The 22229-nt window shown below is 37.6% G+C and overlaps 1 protein-coding gene across 5 annotated transcripts in view; it reads left to right on the top strand.

The window, feature by feature from the left end:
* Nucleotides 1–22229, top strand: part of enox2 (ecto-NOX disulfide-thiol exchanger 2) — a 501745-nt gene that overhangs the window by 168103 nt on the left and 311413 nt on the right. The window lies entirely within an intron of this gene.

The following is a 22229-nucleotide window of genomic DNA, read 5'->3' as shown; positions in this document are numbered from 1 at the left end:
ATGACTCTTACCATAATATGTTACGTTAACATACCAGGCACGTTCTCAGTTGGTTATTTACGCCTCATATAACGTACACTTATTCAGCCTGTTGTTCACTATTCTTTATTTATTTTAAATTGCCTTTCAAATGTCTATTCTTGGTGTTGGCTTTTATCAAATAAATTTCCCCCAAAAAATGCGACTTATACTCCAGTGCGACTTATATATGTTTTTTTCCTTCTTTATTATGCATTTTCGGCCGGTGCGACTTATACTCCAAAAAATACGGTAGGTGTAATTACATAATCTCCCATGGCGCACCAGACTGCATCTCACGGTACACTAGTTTGCCGCGGCACAGTGGTTGAAAAACACTGCCCTAGGATGTTTAAATACCGCAGCTTTTTTTTTTACAAAGTTGCAGCAAGAGTTGGTGAAGTTTCGAGGCGGCCTTTTTTCCCCCCGCTACGATTGCATCAGCTTGAGATTTAACAGACGTCATATTATGACCTCTGGAGATGCGAACACATGCACAAATCTCGCTCTGACATCACAGCTTTAGCTTGGCATGTGAAGTTTGTTTGATCTAAAAATGTAGTTTTGACCAAATTGCCCGAGAGGCCTGTTGATTTGAGGCCACCGAGTCTTATTCTCTGCCCTGCATGTTTTATCATCATTATGTCTGGCATTCCAAGACAAACTGAGAAAATTCTTTATAATAAATGTGGCCGAGCTCGGTTGCCAGGAATAATTTCCCTCTGCTCGTTTCCCCCCGTGTCATATCGCTGCCTTTCGGCGGCGTTTCCATCAGCGTAGTTATGTGGACGATCTGCCCCTAAATGCCGAACGTCAGTCTCTGGCGAGGCTGCGGCCTTAAGGACACGGCGCTGACAACAGCTGAATTAACATCATGTCACTGAACACAGCCATTACAGACAAGGACGTAATTGGATTTACAAATCAGCGCGTGACTCCAGGTTTATTGTGGCACCGGGCTTCACGGGTCATATTTCACACACTTGTGTGTAATTTGTCAAGAGGACGTTGGGCGGTAATGAGAAAGTGCTGCATTGGAGCATCTCAACTGTCCTTTTTGTCCATTGCCAGAATTTTTGTCCCTCACCCTTGTCGCTGTGTCGCACTGACAATCGCATCATCCTGTTGTCGCTGGTCATGAAGCAGGGGTTTCAGATCCATGGTTCCTGGGGGACACCTTGTCAGATAACTTGAGGACCTGGGGCCTCATGTATTAAGCGCTGTGTGGATTTCCAACTAAAACAATCCAGAAAACATGGTCGTTTCAGATGTATTAAAGTAGCCAAACAAGTTGCCTCTATATTGACGCTTTTATCATACAAACCCCGTTTCCATATGAGTTGGGAAATTGTGTTAGATGTAAATATAAACGGAATACAATGATTTGCAAATCCTTTTCAACCCATATTCAGTTGAATATGCTACAAAGACAACATATTTGATGTTCAAACTGATAAACATTTTTTTTTTTTTTGCAAATAATCATTAACTTTAGAATTTGATGCCAGCAACATGTGACAAAGAAGTTGGGAAAGGTGGCAATAAATACTGATAAAGTTGAGGAATGCTCATCAAACACTTATTTGGAACATCCCACAGGTGAACAGGCTAATTGGGAACAGGTGGGTGCCATGATTGGGTATAAAAGTAGATTCCATGAAATGCTCAGTCATTCACAAACAAGGATGGGGCGAGGGTCACCACTTTGTCAACAAATGCGTGAGCAAATTGTTGAACAGTTTAAGAAAAACCTTTCTCAACCAGCTATTGCAAGGAATGTAGGGATTTCACCATCTACGCTCCGTAATATCATCAAAGGGTTCAGAGGATCTGGAGAAATCACTGCACGTAAGCAGCTAAGCCTGTGACCTTCCATCCCTCAGGCTGTACTGTATCAACAAGCGACATCAGTGTGTAAAGGATATCACCACATGGGCTCAGGGACACTTCAGAAACCCACTGTCAGTAACTACAGTTGGTCGCTACATCTGTAAGTTCAAGTTAAAACTCTCCTATGCAAGGCGAACACCGTTTATCAACAACACCCAGAAACGCCATCGGCTTCGCTGGGCCTGAGCTCATCTAAGGAGGACTGATACAAAGTGGAAAAGTGTTCTGTGGTCTGACGAGTCCACATTTCAAATTGTTTTTGGAAACTGTGGAAGTCGTGTCCTCCGGACCAAAGAGGAAAAGAACCATCCGGATTGTTATAAGCGCAAAGTTGAAAAGCCAGCATCTGTGATGGTATGGGGGTGTATTAGTGCCCAAGACATGGGTAACTTACCCATTTGTGAAGGTGCTATTAATGCTGAATGGTACATACAGGTTTTCGAGCAACATATGTTGCCATCCAAGCAACGTTACCATGGACACCCCTGCTTATTTCAGCAAGACAATGTCAAGCCACGTGTTACATCAACGTGGCTTCATAGTAAAAGAGTGCGGGTACTAGACTGGCCTGCCTGTAGTCCAGACCTGTCTCCCATTGAAAATGTGAAGCCTAAAATACCACAACGGAGACCCCCGGACTGTTGAACAACTTAAGCTGTACATAAAGCAAGAATGGGAAAGAATTCCACCTGAGAAGCTTAAAAAATGTGTCTCCTCATTTCCCAAACGTTTACTGAGTGTTGTTAAAAGGAAAGGCCATGTAACACAGTGGGGAACATGCCCTTTCCCAACTACTTTGGCACGTGTTGCAGCCATGAAATTCTAAGTTAATTATTATTTGCAAAAAAAAAATAAAGTTTATGAGTTTGAACATCAAATATATTGTCTTTGTAGTGCATTCAATTGAATATGGGTTGAAAATGATTTGCAAATCATTGTATTCCGTTTATATTTACATCTAACACAATTTCCCAACTCATATGGAAACAGGGTTTGTATATATCTGAGGTAACATTTTAGTATGGGGAAGATATTCACCATTAATTAGTTGCTTATTAAAATAACAAAGACTTAATTTAGATTTATTCGGACACTAGGGGAACATATAAGGGTTAGGGTTACTAATAAGCAATAATGCTGAGGTTATTGAGGAAAGACTCTTAGTTACCGTATTTTTCGGACTATAAGTCGCAGTTTTTTTTCATAGTTTGGCCGGGGGTGCAACTTATACTCAGGAACGACTTATGTGTGGAATTATTAACACATTACCATAAAATATCAAATAATATTATTTATCTCATTCACGTAAGAGACTAGACGTATAAGATTTCATGGGATTTAACGATTAGGAGTGACAGATTGTTTGGTAAACGTATAGCATGAAATTAAGTACAAAAAGTATAAAAACAAGTTAACATACATAAAAGTATAAAAACAAGTTAACATACATACTACGATTATGTAGAAAAGAATATTACAGTGAATTATTGGACAAGAACAAAACTAATATGAGAGCAACATGGGGCATCCTCAATAGCATTATTAAAAATGGCACTAAGAGGGACTACCCTCAATACTTCTTAGACGGAAATAAAAAAAATGACAACATAAAGGAAGTAGTTGAAAGCTTCAATAATTATTTTGTAAATATTGGACCAAAATTGGAAGAAAGGATTCCAGACCCAGTTTCAATTGAGGACTATAATGATACCATAGAGCGAAATCCCAACTCCATGTTCCTCAGTAATGTGACACAGGAGGAAATAGTTACAATCGTGAAAAAATGTAAATCCAAGACTTCAACTGATTGTAATGAAATTGATATGGAAACGATAAAAAAGGTTTTTGATGAGATCTCAGGACCATTAATGTATATTAGTAACCTATCATTTCAAACAGGTACATTTCCAAACAAAATGAAAATAGCTAAAGTTGCACCAATTTACAAGACTGGCGACAAACATCAATTTACAAACTATAGACCTGTTTCCTTACTTCCACAATTTTCTAAAATCATTGAAAAACTGTTCAATAACAGATTAGAGAGTTTCATAAATAAAAATAGAATACTCGAAGAAAATCAATATGGATACAGAGCTAATGTTTCAACTTCGATGGCTTTAATTGAAATTACAGAAGAAATTACCAATGCTATAGATAATAAAAAATGTGCGGCAGCAGTTTTTATGGATCTAACTAAAGCATTTGACACAATTAATCACAATATTTTAATCAAAAAACTAGAACGATATGGCATCAGAGGGTTAGTCTTAAACTGGAAAAGAAGTTATCTAATGAACAGGAAACAATACGTGAAGGTAGGCAAACACACCTCTACAACGCTAAATATATCCTGTGGTGTACCTCAGGGATCAATACTAGGACCTAAATTATTCAATCTATATATAAATGACATTTGTAAAGTTACAAAAGATTTAAAGTTAGTATTATTTGCGGATGATACAACAGCGTTTTGTTCAGGAGAGAACACACAGAAGATACTACAAATAATAACAGAAGAAATTAACAAATTAAAAAGATGGTTTGACAAAAACAGACTATTGTTGAATCTCAGTAAAACTAAAATAATGCTATTTGGTAATAGTAGAAGAGAAAGTCAAACACAAATACAAATAGACGGAATAGAAATTGAAAGAGTAAATGAAACCAAATTTCTAGGTATAATGATTGATGATAAATTGAACTGGAAATCTCACGTAAAAAATATACAACATAAAGTAGCAAGAAACACGTCAATAATGAATAAAGCAAAACATGTTCTAGACAAAAAATCACTTCATATTCTCTACTGCTCACTAGTGTTACCATATCTGAGTTATTGTGCAGAAATATGGGGAAATAATTACAAAAGTACACTTCATTCATTAACGGTGTTACAAAAAAGGTCAGTTAGAATAATACATAATGTTGGATATAGAGAACACACAAATCCTTTATTTATTGAATCAAAGATTCTGAAATTCTACGACATAGTGAATTTGCAAACAGCTAAAATTATACACAAAGCAAACTATAACCTGCTATCCAAGAATATACAACAATTCTTCTCAAAAAAAGAGGAGAAATATAATCTTAGAGAGAAATGTAATTTAAAACATTTGTATGCACGTACAACACTTAAGACCTTCAGTATATCAGTATGTGGAATTAAATTATGGAATGGATTAAGCAAAGCAATCTAACAATGTACTAATATGATCCACTTCAAGAAACTCTTCAAACTTAAAGTGTTTACAAAGTACAAAGAAGAAGAACCATGATAAATATTCTGTATTTATTTAACTCATCCATTCTTTCATTCTTTCACTCACAAAATAATCTTACTTATCTCAACATATGAAATGTAACTTACTTCACCAATTATTATTTATTTACTTATTTTATTGTGATTACTTATGGAGTATATTGTGAATAAATTGAGAACAGGAAGTGAACAAAAGTTTTAGCAACTGTTATGTAAAAGAAAAGGGGTAGGATTAAATAAGCTTTGCTTCTTCCTACTCCTTTTCGAACATGTTGAAAAGAGAAACTGGAGATTGTGATGTATCATGTTGTATACTTGCATGTTCGAAATAAACTCAAACTCAACTCAACTCAACTCATGTTCTATATGTTATAGTTATTTGAATGACTCTTACCATAATATGTTACGTTAACATACCAGGCACCTTCTCAGTTGGTTATTTATGCCTCATATAACTTACACTTATTCAGCCTGTTGTTCACTATTCTTTATTTATTTTAAATTGCCTTTCAAATGTCTATTCTTGGTGTTGGCTTTTATCAAATAAATTTCCCCCAAAAAATGCGACTTATACTCCAGTGCGACTTATATATGTTTTTTTCCTTCTTTATTATGCATTTTCGGCCGGTGCGACTTATACTCCGAAAAATACGGTAATGGCTTACTGGTTGTATAATAACCTACTTGGTGGGCTTGTGGTTAGAGTGTCCGGCCTGAGATCGGTAGGTCGTGAGTTCAAACCCCGGTCGAGTCATACCAAAGACTATAAAGATGGGACCCATTACCTCCCTGCTTGGCACTCAGTATCAAGGGTTGGAATTGGGGGTTAAATCACCAAAAATGATCGTGTGTGGTTGCTAATAACGAGGGCCCTAATGCAAAAAAAGCTAGTCAAAGGTGTTTTATACGGCAAAAGTGAAGTGTTGTTTTGAAAGAGCTCCTGCAGAAACAGTCAGAGATCCTCTCTTAGAAAAGATTGTTGGTCTTGACGTGGATTGTGTATAATGCAGGTCTACTTTTGTGGTGTGTGTGTGTACAAAAGCCTGGTGGGAGCGAGAGAACCCGAGTCGATCCATTCCGGCGTCTTCATCTGTGAAAGCCGAAGCAAACGGCAGCTTCTTAGTCGTCCTCCGTGAGCTCGTCCCAGTAGGAGTCGGCGAGGCGGATCGATGCGAAGATTAATTATTGTGTCCAACTTGAGGGCTGTGCCGACCACCTACATTTTTCAGGCCTCCTCCAGAGCTTCCCCTTTTTCCTGATGAGCTGGGGCTTGTTAGGCCAGTCCTCGGACCGAAGCTGTTGCCCAGAGAGATGATTGGACGGGTCTCCTCGGGGGAGCATCACCATTCTTCCAAGGGCGGGGGGCGGGGGGATGCACCACAGTCCTGATCCTAATGCGAAGCCATTTCAGGTTAAGTGTCCTGGAAGGAGCCAGAAATCGAACACTGTGATCACCACTATTGTTATTTTATCACGTCTGCGTCCTTTCTCGTAACTCCTCAAGGGGCGGATGATTTATCATCGAAGGCTTTTCTCTCTCAATGCGTCCGAGTCCAGTCGGAGCTCCTCCTCCGTCAGCACATTCCACAATAATAATAACGATAATAATAGCATACCCGTCGAGGCAGATTGCGACACCGACCGCACGTCTGGATCTGTTCATGGATTCCTTCTTCTCTAACAAGAGTTTGTTGGCTTTCGATGAATCCTCACAAATGTTACGTGAAAAATGGAATTCTATAGTCATAAAAACTGATGACATCTATTAAACAAGACAAGAAGCAAGGAATCAAACAGAGGCAGAATTCAATTTTGCTCAATTGAGGAGAAACGTGTCGACCTGTAACCTCTTACAGTGTTACCCACGCTCTGGCGAAAGATTGTACGCCACCTCTTTATTTGGACTTTCCCTGTTTACATAACATCTGTTTCTAAAGGAATGGGGAGTATGTAAACAGTCATTGTTTTCGGTCACATTATCCATCCATCCATCCATCTTCTTCCGCATATCCGAGGTCGGGTCGCGGGGGCAGTCGCGGGGGCAGCAGCCTAAGCAGGGAAGCCCAGACTTCCCTCTCCCCAGCCACTTCGTCCAGCTCCTCCCTGGGGATCCCGAGGCGTTCCCAGGCCAGCCGGGAGACATAGTCTTCCCAACGTGTCCTGGGTCTTCCCCGTGGCCTCCTACCGGTCGGACGTGCCCTAAACACCTCTCAAGGGAGGCGATCGGGTGGCATCCTGACCAGATGCCCGAACCACCTCATCTGGCTCTTCTCGATGTGGAGGAGCAGCGGCTTTACTTTGAGCTCCCCCCGGATGACAGAGCTTCTCACCCTATCTCTAAGGGAGAGCCCCGAGGAAACTCATTTTGGCCGCTTGTACCCGTGATCTTGTCCTTTCGGTCAAAACCCAAAGCTCATGACCATAGGTGAGGATGGGAACGTAGATCGACCGGTAAATTGAGAGCTTTGCCTTCCGGCTTAGCTCCTTCTTCACCACAACGGATCGATACAGCGTCCGCATTACTGAAGATGCCGCACCGATCCGCCTGTCGATCTCATGATCCACTCTTCCCTCACTCGTGAACAAGACTCCGAGGTACTTGAACTCCTCCACTTGGGGCAGGGTCTACTCCCCAACATTATCACACAAAAGAAAAAAGATGCCTCTGGCTTGGGTCTGGTCCTAGCTTCAGCCTGGGCAGGTCTTCGATGACAATAGATAACCTCCTCCCATAGAACACAATGGAATTTTCCAAGCCCTTGCTTGGTGCAACAAAGACAGCCTCTTGTCTGTTCATTGGGAACTCAAGAACGGAACGTTTTTTGATAATTTACATACAACTTTTCTGACATTTATAACTCCAATTTTCCCTGCAACTTAAATCCTAACAAATAGCCGAGGGATTATTATCGTATTAAATTTGTGGTTAATCTGATCTTCAAGCGAATGGAACGCACTACCTGGCTGCAACCAGCAGGGGCGCTGTGGCTTCAAGTCTGAAGAATAACATGTGGGAATCAATTGGTAATAATTAAACAGGAGACCCCCCTCTGAGCTGATCCCGGCATTATCCCCTGTAGTAAGACCAGATCATTAATGGTGAAATGACAGGATAGGCCGCAGTCCCGCTGCTAATGGAAAGGATTCGTGTTGTTTACCTATCTTGGCCCTTGTTTCCCGACGGAAGGTGGCGCCCGGTCAGAATGGCATTACTACGGCGGCGTCAGTTGTCAGGGTCTACCTCATGCATAATGGCACGACACCGCCATTCCCCGGTGTGATTAATCACTCTCCATGGCTCGTCTCGCTTAATCATCATCTAAATATTGGATAGATTACCAGCGTTGGTAAACCACATTATTGCATATGTTGTCAGCAGGCTCACACACCACTTACTAAAAATACTCTTAGACTGCATACCTGGAATTTATTGTTATATATATTATATATATATATAATTATATATTATATATATTTGTCCGTCATTAAGTAGTTTGCAGGAAATTCTACCTTCTCCAGTTGTAACCCAGCCATTTATTCACCCATTTGTCACGGTTTACCTGACACATGAAACGTGACAAATTGAGAGGATGCACTATCAACTTCAGATGGCAGTAGAGTGTTGCGTTTGGTGGCAATTCCAACTGTGACCACAGTTGCTATGTAGAGTGGCGCTTTCCGTCGTTTTCAGCAGACTGCTTTGCAGAATGATTAACTCTTCCTCTCACGCGAGATCCACCCATGAATGTGGCCATATGAATCCCTTCCCTGCTGCATTGGATGTTAATCAAAAATAGGCGATAATTAGATAAACAATTGAAAACGTATTGCAGGGGTGTCCAAACTCCAGCTCGCAGGCCAAATGTGGCCCCACATCATCAGTTTGGCCCCCCAAGACGACGGTTCAATTACAATAAGCAACCTGGCTGTGCTTTCATTTTAAATTTTAATACCCAATAGTTTTAACAGGTGGCAAATTATAACACTCTTGTGGACAGTGTGAGAAACTCAGGTTAGTTAAAATGTGTACTTGTACACAGCATTTACTTATATGACCCAATCCAAACAGCCTTTTATGCAGCCAAAAAATAAATAAAATACACTAAATGTCAACAAACATGGTCACACATTAGACAACCTGCTCACTTAAACATGTGTACTTGTACTTGTACTTGTACTTGTACACAGCATTTACTTGTATGACCCACACCAAACAATATTTTATGCAGCAAAAAAACACACAAAACATGTCAACACACATTGTCACACATTACACAACATGCTCACTTAAACATGTGTACTTGTACTTGTACACAGCATGTACTTATATGACCCATACCAAACAATATTTTATGCAGCAAAAAAAAAAAACACACAAAATGTCAACACACATGGTCACACATTACACAACCTGCTCACTTAAACATGTGTACTTGTACTTGTACACAGCATTTACTTATATGACCCACACCAAACAATATTTTATGCAGCAAAAAAAAACAAAAAAACACAAAATGTCAACACACACGGTCACACATTACACAACCTGCTCACTTAAACATGTGTACTTGTACTTGTACACAGCATTCCCTTATATGACCCATACCAAACAATATTTTATGCAGCAAAAAAAAACAAAATGTCAACACACATGGTCACACATTACACAATCTGCTCACTTAAACATGTGTACTTGAACTTGTACACAGCATTTACTTATATGACCCACACCAAACAATATTTTATGCAGCAAAAAAAAACACACAAAATGTCAACACACATGGTCACACATTACACAACCTGCTCACTTAAACATGTGTACTTGTACGTGTACACAGCATTTACTTATATGACCCACACCAAACAATATTTTATGCAGCAAAAAAACACACAAAATGTCAACACACATGGTCACACATTACACAACCTGCTCACTTAAACATGTGTACTTGTACTTGTACACAGCATTTACTTATATGACCCATACCAAACAACATTTTATGCAGCAAAAATAAATAAATACACAAAATGTCAACTAACATGGTCACACATTACACAATCTGCTCACTTAAACATGTGTACTTGCACTTGTACTTGTACACAGCATTTACTTATATGACCCATACCAAACAATATTTTATACAGCAAAAAAAAAAAAAAAAAAAAAAAAAATGTCAACACACATGGTCACACATTACACAACCTGCTCACTGAGCTTTGTGGATATTATAAAAAAAACTAAACATCCCATCACCTTGAAAAAATGAAATTAATTCCATTACAAAGCATGATGAGAAACATGCAAAACACTCTCCAGACTTATCCATGTTTGACTTTTTGCTGCTTGTCATTTCTAATTTATTACACAAGAACCCCCCGCGACCCCAAAAAGGACAAGCGGTAGACAATAGATGGATGGTCGTCAAAAGAAGTAAACAAGGCAGTAGTTTAACTTTAACATACTCTTCATAATAAATAATGAATGAAATAATGAATTGTACATAAGTCTATACAGCTTTTTTTTTTTTTTTTGGTCAATACTTTGTTGATGCACCTTTGGCAGCAATTGCAGCCTCAAGTCTTTCTGAATACAATGCCACAAGCTTGGCACACCTATTTGTGAATACTTGTGGACGTTTTTTTTGTTTGTTTGTTTTTGTTTTGTTTTGTTTTTTATGAATTTGCAATTTGAAAAAAAAAAAAAAAAAAATCACAGTCATTTTGGGGTATTGTGTGTACAATTTTGAGGACAAAAACCTTTTTTTATTTATTTTTTGTTATATATATATTTTTTTCTTTATTTTTTTAACACGGCTGTAACATCAAATGGGTGAAACGTGAAGCACTGTGAATACTTTCCGAATGTTTTTACAAGCAAAAAGACAGCACAGCGGCAACAGAACCGATGATCCGCTCCGCTTTAGCATTATTAGCCTTGATGAGTACATTGTACACAACAGCACGACAGGCATAAAGCACACCATTCTCACACCGGCAGCAGTTTTTTTTTTTTTTTTTGACCCGCCGCTAATTAGAAACCTCGGCGGTTATTTGCTCTCTGCAGACCATTCACCACGGTGACCATGGAGAGTCTGGTTAATTGAATAGCAGTGCATTTTTTCCGTGTTTTAATCGGTTTACGGACAGCGTCCACGAAAAATTATTGACAAGGAATCGACGGGTGCACCAGAGTCAGCTATGGCCTAATTTTCATCTGTAACCCTTCATTTCACACCACCTAACATACAATATGCATGCGGGAAAACAATGACACGATGACTAAAACAATAAAAATTACAGTGTGGAAAACAATACAACCCAAAACCGCAACAAATACACAAATATATCACATGTGATACCTCATCTCACAATCCCCCGTTCTTCAGAAGTAGGAAAGGGATTCCGTTGGCCCCATTCGTCACGGTTTACCTGACACATGAAACGTGACAAATTAGGGGGGTGCACTATCCACTTCCATGCTTGACGGTAGGCCTGGTGTTCCTGGGATTGAAAGCCTCACCTTTTCTCCTCCAAACATATTGCTGGGTATTGTGGCCAAACAGCTCAATTTTTTGTTTCCTCTGACCACAGAACTTTCCTCCAGAAGGTCTGTCGTTGTGGCTTGTGCAGCCCTTTGAGACACTCATGATTTAGGGCTATATAAGTAAACATTGATTGATTGATTGATTGATTTATTAAGCCGCCAGACGGCAGGAAAGTGTTGAATACCTTAAAAAGTGTTTTGTATAAATTCCAACTTTGACCACGGCATCAGTTGCTATGTAGGGAGGCGCTTTCCATTATTTTCAGCAGACTGCATTCCAAAATGATTAACCCGCTTCCTCCCTCTCACGCGGGATCCACCCAGGAATGGGGCCGTATGATTCCCTTCCCTACTGCACACAAATGTCCATTTATAAAATACATAGTTGAAGTCATAAAATGCCCAAAGATGCAATGCATGAATTAGAAAATTACAACAACAAAAAAATCCTACACAATCCACAGCTAGGATGTACAGTTTATAGAATGCATGCTCAAAACCTATAATTTGTACAAGGACTAAATGCATGCGTACATTTGAAAGCAAGATACCTTTGGCGTTGGGGGCGTGGTCAGGGGCGGGGTTATGGGCGTGGTCACCATGACATAATTGAGAAATTTGCTATATTTGTTTCTATAAAAAGGCTAAAAAAAATGTATACAGACATTTAAAAACAAACCTGCTATTAATTAGTAATAATATATTTTTTTTAGCATTTTGCCATATTTTCAATTGTTGCTGCTTTTTGTACAGTGTACTTTGTTGAGATTTTTTCTGTGGTCGAGTTTTCATACTGTAATGACCAGGTGGTGTTAATGGTTTGGATTTGATGTTAGTTTCTCCCATGTTTGCAAACACACCGTCCGCGCAGAGACTAAAGTGTTTGCATGGGAGGTAAAACCTGTTGGAATTGTGCCATTGGTTAACATAAGATTGGTAATAAAAGTTAAAAATAGCATCAAGACTTTGTGTGATATCTTCTGGGCACAACAATATATTAAAAACCCAAAACCAGTGAAGTTGGCATGTTGTGTAAATGGTAAATAAAAACATAATACAATGATTTGCAAATCCTTTTCAACTTATATTCAATTGAATAGACTGCAAAGACAAAATATTTAATGTTCGAACTAAGAAACATATTTTTTTTTTTTGCAAGTAATCATTAACTTGGAAATTAATGGCAGCAACACATTGCAAAAAAGTTGGCACAGGGGCATGTTTACCACTGTGTTACATGGCCTTTCCTTTTAACAACACTCAGTAAACCTTTGGGAACTGAGGAGAGCAATTTTTGAAGCTTTTCAGGTGGAATTCTTTACCATTCTTGCTTGATGTACAGCTTAAGTTGTTCAACAGTCCGGGGTATCCGTTGTGGTATTTTAGGCTTCATAATGCGCCACATATTTTCAATGGGAGACAGGTTTGGACTACAGGCAGGCCAGTCTAGTACCCGCACTCTTTTACTACGAAGCCGATCTGTTGTAACACGTGGCTTTGCATTGTCTTGCTGAAATAAGCAGGGGCGTCCATGATAACATTGGTTGGATGGCAACATATGTTGCTCCAAAACCTGTATGTACCTTTCAGCATTAATGGTGCCTTCACAGATGTGTAAGTTACCCATGCCTTGGGCACTAATACACCCCCATACCATCACAGATGCTGGCTTTTCAACTTTGCGCCTAATACAATCCGGATGGTTCTTTTCCTCTTTGTTCCACAGTTTCCAAAAACAATTTGAAATGTGGACTCGTCAGACCACAGAACACTTTTCCACTTTGCGTCAGTCCTTCTTTGATGAGCTCGTGCCCAGCGAAGCCGGTAGTATTTCTGGGTGTTGTTGATAAATGACTTTCGCTTTGCATAGTAGAGTTTTAACTTGCACTTACAGATGTAGCGACAAACTGTAGTTACTGACAGTGGTTTTCTGAAGTGTTCCTGAGCCCATGTGGTGATATCCTTTACACACCGATGTCGCTTTTTGATGGAGTACCGCCTGAGGGATCGAAGGTCGGTAATATCATCTCTTACGTGCAGTGATTTCTCTAGATTCTCTGAACCTTTGATGATTTTACGGACCGTAGATGGTGAAATCCCTGAATTCCTTGCAATAGCTGGTTGAGAAATGTTGTTCTTATACGCATTTGTTGACAAAGTGGTGACCCTCGCCCCATCCTTGTTTGTGAATGACTGAGCATTTCATGGACGCTGCTTTTATACCCAATCATGGCACCCACCTGTTCCCAATTAGCCTGTTCACCTGTGGGATGTTCCAAATACATATTTGATGAGCATTCCTCAGCTTTCTCAGTCTTTTTTGCCACTTGTGCCAGCTCTTTTGAAACATGTTGCAGGCATCAAACTCCAAATGAGCTAATATTTGCAAAAAATAACAAAGTTTACCAGTTTGAACGTTAAGTATATTGTCTTTGCAGTCTATTCAATTGAATATAAGTTGAAAAGGATTTGCAAATCATTGTATTGTGTTTTTATTTATGAATTTGCAAGGTGTGGCAGTAATAAAAATGCAGTGGCTATACTAAAATACTACAACGGGTAAAAATTACTAAAATTTTTTAATTGTTAAACTGACTATGCTATATAATGGAGCATTTATGGTAACCCTATCTACAGTAGTGCCTTTATGTACCCATGACTGTTTACTTTTATTACTGGCAACATTCCTTAGCTCGTCCCCTTGAGGGAGACTCCGGGGACCATGCTTAATCAGTTTCATGCCTCAAACCCTGCTTGGGAAAGCTGTACACCAGAAATTTTGCTCCAAGTAGCCATTAATCTTGACTTAATTGTTATATATAGCAAAATCAGCACAAATTGTTTGAATTATTTCTGGTTCTGTAGGTTAAAGTGTTTTATGTATTGTGCTATTGATTTAATGTTGCTGATCAATTAGAATTCATCATTAATTTTTTTTACATTTATTTGATTTTAGTTTTCATTATCAAATGTTTCAAATCTGCCAGAAAATGTTTAAATTATGGTTGTTTTATTATTATTTAAAGCACATTAATACACTTCAAACCTTGTTTTGCTGCAGACTAAAAAACAATATTAATAAAGTTATTCTTTGTTGTAAGTTGATCTATACTTTCATCTTTTTTTTCCTTTTTTTTTAATGTTAAGAATGCAATGTTACGCAGAGGTGTACTTATAACACTTTGATAGACAAATTATCCTATTTATAGTCGCGGCGCAGAGTGGGGGGTGGTGGGGGGGGGACATTTTTTCTTCCTCGTAACTTCTTTGGCAACCCGCGGCTCTTTGGTGCCGCCTTAGTGGCTCCCAGGATCTTTTTAAAACATTTACGAAAATGGAAAAAGGTGAGGAATAACATATTTTGTTTGTTTTAATATGGTTTCTGTAGGAGGACAACATGACACAAACCTTCCTAATTGATAGAAATCCCACTGTTTATATCAAACCTGATTCACTGATGGGAGTATTTGGCGAGCGCTGTTTTGTCCTACAAATTCTGGCGGTCCTTGAACTCACCATAGTTCGTTTACATGTGTAACTTTCTTCAATGATGCCACAGAAAGACGTGTTTTATGCCACTCCTTCTTTGTCTCATTTGTCCACCAAACGTTTTATACTGTGCGTGGATGCACAAAGGTGAGCTTTGTTGATGTTATTGATTTGTCTGGAGTGCTAATCAGGCATATTTGGTCACTGCATGATTGCAAGCTAATCCATGCTTACATGCTATTTAGGCTAGCTATGTGTACATATTGCATCATTATGCCTCGTTTGTAGCTATATTAATTCCCTTTACTTATGTTCTCTATTAAATTTATATTTGCATGTCTCATGACACATTATCTGTATGGAATATTGGCTGCATTTCTGATAGTTGTTTGTGCGCCATGTTGTTCCAGACCACAGCAAACGTTACCCAGCTTGCAAATATGTTAATAAATAATAGAAGACAATCTTCCGTTTCCTTAAACTTGGACACACACATCTATACCTTTGGCCATTCTAATCCAGTCATTTCCAGGAGTTATCTCACCCTCTGAGAAGGTTTGCTAATGTTTTCCAATGTTGTAAAAATGTGTAGAATAAATATTACATTTCAACATTTCTGTCGACAAAATTTGCGTTAGCCTGCGACACAGTCATTTTGATAGTAGGCTAATACAGCTAATATAGAAACTTACATCATGTGTTGCCTTCATTATAACACTTATATAAGACTTTTAAAGTCATTTTGATAGTAGGCTAATATAGCTAATATAGACACTTACATCATGTGTTGCCTTCATTATAACACTTATATAAGACTTTTAAAGTCATTTTGATAGTAGGCTAATATAGTTAATTTAGACACTTACATCATGTGTTGTCTTCAATATAACACTTGTATAAGACTTTTAAAGTCATTTTGATCGTAGGCTAATATAGCTAATATAGACACTTACATCATGTGTTGTCTTCATTATAACACTTATGTAAGACTTTTAAAGTCATTTTGATAGTAGGCTAATATAGCTAATATAGACACATCATGTGTTGCCTTCATTATAACACTTACATAAGACGTTTAAAGTCATTTTGATAGGCTAATATAGACAATTACATCATGTGTTGCCTTCATTAGAACTCTTATATAGGACTTTTAAAGTCATTTTGATAGTAGGCTAATATAGCTAATATAGAAACTTACATCATGTGTTGCCTTCATTATAACACTTATATAGGACTTTTAAAGTCATTTTGAGAGTAGGCTTATATAGCTAATCTAGAAATTTACATCATGTGTTGCCTTCATTATAACACTTGTATAAGACTTTTAAAGTCATTTTGATAGTAGACTAATATAGACAATTACATCATGTGTTGCCTTCATTATAACACTTATATAGGACTTTTAAAGTCATTTTGATAGTAGGCTAATGTAGCTAATATAGAAACTTACATCATGTGTTGCCTTCATTATAACACTTATATAAGACTTTTAAAGTCATTTTGATAGTAGGCTAATATAGCTAATCTAGAAATTTGCATCATGTGTTGCCTTCATTATAACACTTTTATAAGACTTTTAAAGTCATTTTGATAGTAGGCTAATATAGCTAATATAGACACTTCCATCATGTGTTTCCTTCATTATAACACTTATATAAGACTTAAATTCATTGTGATAGTAAGCTAATATAGCTACTATAGACCCATCATGTTTTGCCTTCATTATAACACTTATATAAGACGTTTAAAGTCATTTTGATAGTAGGCTAATATAGACAATTACATCATGTGTTGCCTTCATTAGAACACTTATAAAGGACTTTTAAAGTAATTTTGATAGTAGGCTAATATAGCTAATATAGAAACTTACATCATGTGTTGCCTTCATTATAACACTTATATAGGACTTTTAAAGTCATTTTGATAGTAGGCTAATATAGCTAATCTAGAAATTTCCATCATGTGTTTCCTTCATTATAACACTTATATAAGACTTAAATTCATTGTGATAGTAAGCTAATATAGCTACTATAGACACATCATGTTTTGCCTTCATTATAACACTTTTATAAGACGTTTAAAGTCATTTTGATAGTAGACTAATATAGACAATTACATCATGTGTTGCCTTCATTAGAACACGTATATAGGACTTTTAAAGTCATTTTGATAGTAGGCTAATATAGCTAATATAGAAACTTACATCATGTGTTGCCTTCATTATAACACTTATATAGGACTTTTAAAGTCATTTTGATTGTAGGCTAATATAGCTAATCTAGAAACTTACATCATGTGTTGCCTTCATTATAACACTTTTATAAGACTTTTAAAGTCATTTTGATAGTAGGCTAATATAGCTAATATAGACACTTCCATCATGTGTTGCCTTCATTATAACACTTATATAAGACTTAAATTAATTGTGATAGTAAGCTAATATAGCTACTATAGACACATCATGTTTTGCCTTCATTATAACACTTATATAAGACTTTTAAAGTCATTTTAATAGGAGGCTAATATAGCTAATATAGACACTTACATCATGTGTTGTCTTCATTATAACACTTACTGTATATAAGACTTTTAAAGCAATTTTGATAGTAGGCTAATATAGCTAATATAGACACTTACATCATGTGTTGTCTTCATTATAACACTTATATAAGACTTTTAAAGTCATTTTGATCGTAGGCTAATATAGCTAATATAGACACTTACATCATGCGTTGTCTTCATTATAACACTTACTGTATATAAGACTTTTAACGTAATTTTGATAGTAGGCTAATATAACTAATATAGACACTTACATCATGTGTTGCTTTCATTATAACACTTATATAAAACTTTTAAAGTAATTTTGGTAGGCTAATATAGCTAATATAGACACTTACATCATGTGTTGCCATCATTATAACACTTATATAAGACTTTTAAAGTCATTTTGATTGAAGGCTAATATAGACACTTACATTATGTGTTGCCTTCATTATAACACTTATATAAGACTTTTAAAGTCATTTTAATAGAAGGCTAATATAGACACTTACATCATGTGTTGCCTTCATTATAACACTTACATAAGACTTTTAATTTTGTCCAGCTCCAGACAGATTTGTCTTTCAACATTTTGGGATGCCGACATCTGTCTTCGGCCCTTGAAAGGAAATAATGTGCCTTACTTATAGTAACTTGAGAGAAACAATGGACTCGTCCTCTCTTACAGTGCATGTGTGCATCCCAGTATCAAGACAACACTTGTTTGGACGTATTGCCACCCAGGGAGGAATACACACTTGCCTTCTCAGCAAGTATTTAAGTCAGCCGCAACATTTTAATCATGACTTTGCAAGCGCCGCCGCCTCTGACCGTGCAAATCATCGAGACGCGGTCTTGGTGGTGTTTACTGGACATCCCGTGTCTTGTCCACCTACCGAGTCTCACATGTGGACACGCGGCGGCGGCGGCGGGTTAACGAAGCAGGAGGGAAATAACAGCTTAGCCTCTGATGGCTGAAGTGTTACTTGGAGCCATATTTGGGCAAAGGCTGTTTGAAGAGCTGCTCTGTCAGCCCCCTGACCAGACACCCACTGGCCAGCAGCACCACCAGGAGACTCCTCTCATGGAAGGTCTCGGAGCTCGCCATTCATTCTGGGAAAACAGAATCGTCGAGACTAGGGCTGGACCATGATGGCAAAAATTATAATCACGATTATTTTGATTGATATTTGAAAACATGAGTATTTATAGTACCACCAAAAAAGTTTGTTTAAAAAAATATATATAACCTGGATATAAATTAGTAACGAATAAACCACATCAAGTAAAATAATAGTAACATAAAAAACAGAAGTGAAGTGGAATATATTTATATAGCGCTTTTCTCTCGTGACTCAAAGCGCTTTACATAGTGAAACCCAATATCTAAGTTACATTTTTAAACCAATGTGGGTGGCATTATTAGAGGTTCCGCAGCCTCCGAAGCGGAACCTCCAGGTTCTGTAACAGCTTCTTCCCTCAGGCCGTAAGACTCTTGAACGCATCATAATTAAATTAAATTATCCTCTCAACTCCCCCCAAAATGGATTAACTCGCTGGAATAAAAAAGACAATATAACATGCATCCATAAACGTGGGTGCATGTGAAAAAGTGCAATATATTTATCTGTACAGTAATCTATTTATTTATTTATATATATTTATTTATTTTATATATATATATATATTTCTATATTATTTATATTTACTTATTTATATATGCACCTTATTGCTTTTTTATCCTGCACTACCATGAGCTTATGTAACGAAATTTCGTTCTTATCTGTGCTGTAAAGTTCAATTTTGAATGACAATAAAAAGGAAGTCTAAGTCCAAGTCTAAGTCTAAATTATAGGGCAAGTGGGTGAAATGTCTTGCCCCAGGACACAACAGCTGTGACTCGGATGGCAGAAGTGGGGATCGAACCTAAAACCCTCAGGTTCGCGGCCACTTTACCAACCGAGCTACGCTTCCCAGTACAATTCTGTTTTTTCAGTTGGTTTTTAATTCCGTTTTTTTTACCTTTTCTTATTATTTTACCACCATGGAGTGTGATATTTTTGTGTAGTTAAATTTTTAATTAAATGCAAAAAATCTCACATTTATTAGTGCAATAACTACATGTTATATTTTATATTGCTACTATGGTAAATTGTTAGTCTACTTTATACCTGCATTACCTTTTCCACTTATTTTACCACCATAGAGTGTATGGTTTTTGTGTATTTAAATTTCAAATTAAATGCAAAAATTCTCACATTTATTAGTGCAACACATCTTTGGACATTTTTGACCAGTATTTATGTCAAAGCATAAAAATTGTGTAAATGTATCAATAATTGCTTTAGGTACATGATGCTTGTGTGATATTGTGCATGGTAATTGGGATTTGTTATATATAGTATATAAAATATAATATAACATATCAGTATATATTATATACTGTATATGTAATATGTAAATATTACATATGTTATATTTTATATTGCTACTATGGTACATTTTTAGTCTACTTTATACCTGCATTATCCTTTCCATCCTTTGTAACTGAGGTACTGTGTGGAACAATTTCCCTTGTGGATCAGTAAAGTTTGTCTAAGAGTCCTTTTTTTGAAACCTTTAATTTGTTAGCGCAGTCAGACCGGATGTGGCTCACCATGTTATTATTGTGAAGGGGGGGAAGTGTGCCGTGTTGTTATTCTCAGCTTGACGAGTAAAGAGGCGACTCACTTAATTAAGGCTGTTAAAAAAATTTAAAAAACTTGAGCTTCCCTTAAGTCGCGACTGCTGTTTGTACATTGTTGTTACATAGATGATGTCGTTCACAACAACACAAGCAGATGAGATGTGTTGTGGGGTGTATGGATTGTTCTTGCTATCTCGACATTGTGCACAGAGGCATTTGAGTGGGTCGGGGATAAATGAGCGCTACAGGACACATTATTTTCCCAAACAAATGTCCCTTCTTCTCACAATGACAACATTTATGTCAATTTCCCTGGTATTATTTTGTAATTATCAGCGGATTTCGTTATAAGGCTAATTCTGTGACTCCGTCCTCGGTTACGTCTAGAGATGTCCGATAATGGCTTTTTTGCCGATATCCAATATTGCTATATTGTCCAACTCTTAATTACTGATTCCGATATTTACAGTCGTGGAATTAACCCATTATTATGCATAATTTTGTTGTGATGCCCCGCTGGATGCATGAAACAATGTAACAAGGTTTTCCAAAATAAATCAACTCAAGTTATGGAAAAAAATGCCAACATGGCAGTGCTATATTTATTATTGAAGTCACAAAGTGCATTATTTTTTCTAACATGCCTCAAAACAGCAGCTTGGAATTTGGGACATGCTCTCCCTGAGAGAGAATTGAGGAGGTTGGGGAGGTGGGGAGGGGGTATATTGTAGCGTCCCGGAAGCGTTGGTGCTGCAAGGGGTTCTGGGTATTTGTTCTGTTGTGTTTATGTTGTGTTACGGTGCGGATGTTCTCTCAAAATGTGTTTGTCATTCTTGTTTGGTGTGGGTTCACAGTGTGGCGCATATATGTAACAGTGTTAAAGTTGTTTATACGGCCACCCTCAGTGTGACCTGTATGGCTGTTGACCAAGTATGAATTTCATTCACTTGTGTGTGTGAAAAGCCGTAGATATTATGTGATCGGGCCGGCACGCAAAAGCAGTGCCTTTAAGGTTTATTGGCGCTCTGTACTTCTCTCTAGGTCCGTGTACACAGCGGCGTTTTAAAAAGTCATACATTTTACTTTTTGAAAACCGATACCGATAATTTCCGATATTACATTTTAAAGCATTTATCGGCATCTCTGGTTACGTCAACACAATGATACGACATACATGAGTCCCCGTTGTTGTCCTGCAGGTGTGACCGCCGTGTGTTTGCGACGGTCCGAAACAAATCAAGAAGCAATTTTTTTTTTTTTTACGAGTGACGTCGTCTAATTTGCATAATCTTCCGCGATACGAACACTCGAAGCTTGTGGCGAGATAAAACCGAGCCGTATGGTTTGGGTCCTAAAAAAAATATGGGTGACGTTTTCCCCAAGTCTGAAAGCTGAATTAACAGGAGGATGTGAAGTTATAGCACTTTTATGACCGGTCCAGTGAAAGTTAAGGACCCTCCAAGGTATTATCCTTCTGCTCCTGAGCCGCCGCAAACACAAGGATGAGCATCTGTCGAAACGTAGTTGGGTTTTTTTTGTCTTTTTTTAACAAAAAAGTGCAATTATTTATAAGAATTTCAATAATCATAACACTTATCGTCATTATTCACTTAAATATCATTATAAATATGTGAAATGTTCCTTTACTTTGGAGTGCAAAATAGAGATTAGATTCACATAGGATTATTATCCGTGGATAATAATAATAATAATAATAATAATAATAACAACAATGCATCATTACAAATGCAGGTGGGATAAGCTGGCCTGCCTGTAGTCCCATTGAAAATGTG

Source organism: Nerophis lumbriciformis, linkage group LG16 (assembly GCF_033978685.3).
Source record: "Nerophis lumbriciformis linkage group LG16, RoL_Nlum_v2.1, whole genome shotgun sequence".
In the NCBI taxonomy this organism is placed as follows: domain Eukaryota; kingdom Metazoa; phylum Chordata; class Actinopteri; order Syngnathiformes; family Syngnathidae; genus Nerophis; species Nerophis lumbriciformis.
This window is presented reverse-complemented; position numbering and strand designations above follow the sequence as displayed.